This window comes from Buceros rhinoceros, unplaced genomic scaffold (genome assembly GCF_000710305.1).
Source record: "Buceros rhinoceros silvestris isolate BGI_N320 unplaced genomic scaffold, ASM71030v1 scaffold11532, whole genome shotgun sequence".
NCBI classification, from domain to species: Eukaryota; Metazoa; Chordata; class Aves; order Bucerotiformes; family Bucerotidae; genus Buceros; species Buceros rhinoceros.
The window spans coordinates 17,816-20,241 of NW_010400733.1; positions in this window are offsets into that span (position 1 = coordinate 17,816).

The following is a 2,426-nucleotide window of genomic DNA, read 5'->3' on the forward strand; positions in this document are numbered from 1 at the left end:
TTACTCATCTAGTGAGTCGGCACAAGGCTAGCTGTGGTAGTGACACCCACGTGGAGCTGAGAGCTTGGCCATCAGCATCGTCTTCAGGGCTGTCCCGCCCTGCCCCTTCAGAACCCATTGTCTGCCCGTGGGATGACAGCTTGGTACCATCTTCATGTTCAATTGCAGCTTGGCAAGTGGCAAATACTGTTACCTGATCCACCAGCCCAGCCAGGCCTGATTCAGCAACTCAGCTTAACCTGGACATAGCTATTTGCCCGGGTGAGGCAGGAGCAAACGGGCAATCCCCAGCCACCGACTTTGCTGGTGTTTCAGTGAAGGTTAAGTGCATCAGTGAAATGGATTTAGAAACACCACACTTTCAGACATTGCTGAATGTTTCAAAGACACTGAGAAAACCAAACAAAATGGTACAGGGCGACTAGGTCTGTGTTTTGTCCATTCCATATTCCTCCATCCTCAGCTCAACATCTCAGGGTGCAAACTGGAGTTAATGCAAAGGACGCTGTACGTAACAGTGGAAAGAGGAGTGCTCCCAAAAGAACTTGAGTTTAGAGGCTAATGGGGGTGTAGTTTTTGCCTCTCCCAGTACTTACAGTCCCTCCAAAAGCCAAGCAAAGGCAGAACTTCCTTCAGGACCTCAGCACTGCAGGGCTGGCTTGCTTTGTTTTTCAAACATTAATGCCAAACTTTCTTTGACGGTGTCCTCCAGCTAAAAGAAAAACAATACACCAGTGTAATGTGTTTCAAGGAGCAGCAGAAACCCACAAAGATACTTAAAAATAAATAAGTAAACCAAATTTTATCTTAAAATTTCCATGCAGGGAGTAAACAGAGAAGGGTTGCTCGTAACACCCTGTCATGTGCAACATGCAATTTTTCCATAAGTCTTTTCTAATGGATTGCATGAGAACTTGGATGCAAAGCAGCTGAGTGGAGCTGAGGAAGATGCTCCAGGAATTGCTTTGCATGTGGAAATCAGTTTCAGTTCAGCCGCTTCAGAACACAGTTTTTGTTTACTTTCCACGGACATGAAATGAGCCACGATTGCATCGCATGCGGGATTGGTTAGCCAGTTACATAATGCTTAATAAATCCAAGAGAAATAATATAAAACACATCAGCCAGTGGGAAGAGTATCAGTGCCTCAGCCAGTGTCATAACGCACCCAGGCCAGGCATTGGCAAATGATTCTGGGGGCATGCGGGGCTGTGCTGCTGCACGATAGATGTGATCAGGAAAAATGCTTGCGGCATGTTTAGAAGCCTCGAAGATAGACAAATATCCCAGGCAGACCATGAGTGCTGGTAAGGGTATATCGCAAAGCACAGCTCACACTCCCGTGGAGAGGGCGGCTAACTCTGTTCCGCAGGGCAAGGCAGGCATGTCCTCATGCATCCGGCTCCAGCTGTATCTGCTGCTCGTGTAAGGTATTAGCTCACCCTAGTAATTTTCCTCTGAACACTTTGTAAAATCGTAGCAGCCCTGTAAGCAGAAAGAACAAGATTTGATGACGAAATTATTTACCGCAGATTATTTCCAGAGCGATGGTGTGGAGGAGAGAGAACACTTCACTGAGATGTCAGCGCTGGTGGTCCCTGGGGGGCGAGAAGGAAGGGAGATGACCCAGGACGGGGCTGCTAGGCTAAACACAAAACAGTGGTGCACCCAGACAAACGGGATGTGCCAGAAGACTGCAGGTACCTCCAGCTCCACATTGCCAGCACCCCAGCTCTCCCAGGAAAGCTGTCCAACCCATGGGTGCATCACCTCAAGCACACTCCACTGCTTTGCATGGACCAGCTCTTCTCCACCTTTCTCATGCTGCCCTGCCTGCTCTGCTTCTAGTCCCAGGGGAGATCTGCTACTGCCTCCACGCTCACTGTACTTAAATACCAACAGAGGAAAAACCAGGGACGAAGGGGTTAATTACTACAGGCTCAGCACAAGCCAAGTCTGTCAGTGACTCCCTATTGCTATTCCAAAAAGAGGCTGCCTGGAAAGAGAAAGGGGAAAAAAAGAAAAAAAGAAAAAAGAGAGAGAGAGAGGTTTACTTTACAACCATCATTATTTCATCTGCAGAGTTTATACAATGGAAAATAAAAGCCAGGGTACGCGAAGTCAAATCATTTCTGTTTCGTTAACAGTATGGAAATCGTTTTGTTTTTATAGGGGAAAACCAACAGTGAATGTGATGTGTGTGTGTGTGTGCACATGCAGCTCCCTTCACTGCAAAGGGCAGAGCAGTGAAATCCAGAAATAAAAAGTGACTCAGAGGCCGTAGGATCTATGAGTCAGTGGAGCTGTTGTTGTTTTTAAACACCAGCGAGAGCACAATATGGCAGATAATTGCCTGCGCAGCCCTCCTGTCGCAGGCATCCCTGCCAGCCCAGCCCTCTGTCCCGCAGCAGCACGCCTGCTCCCTG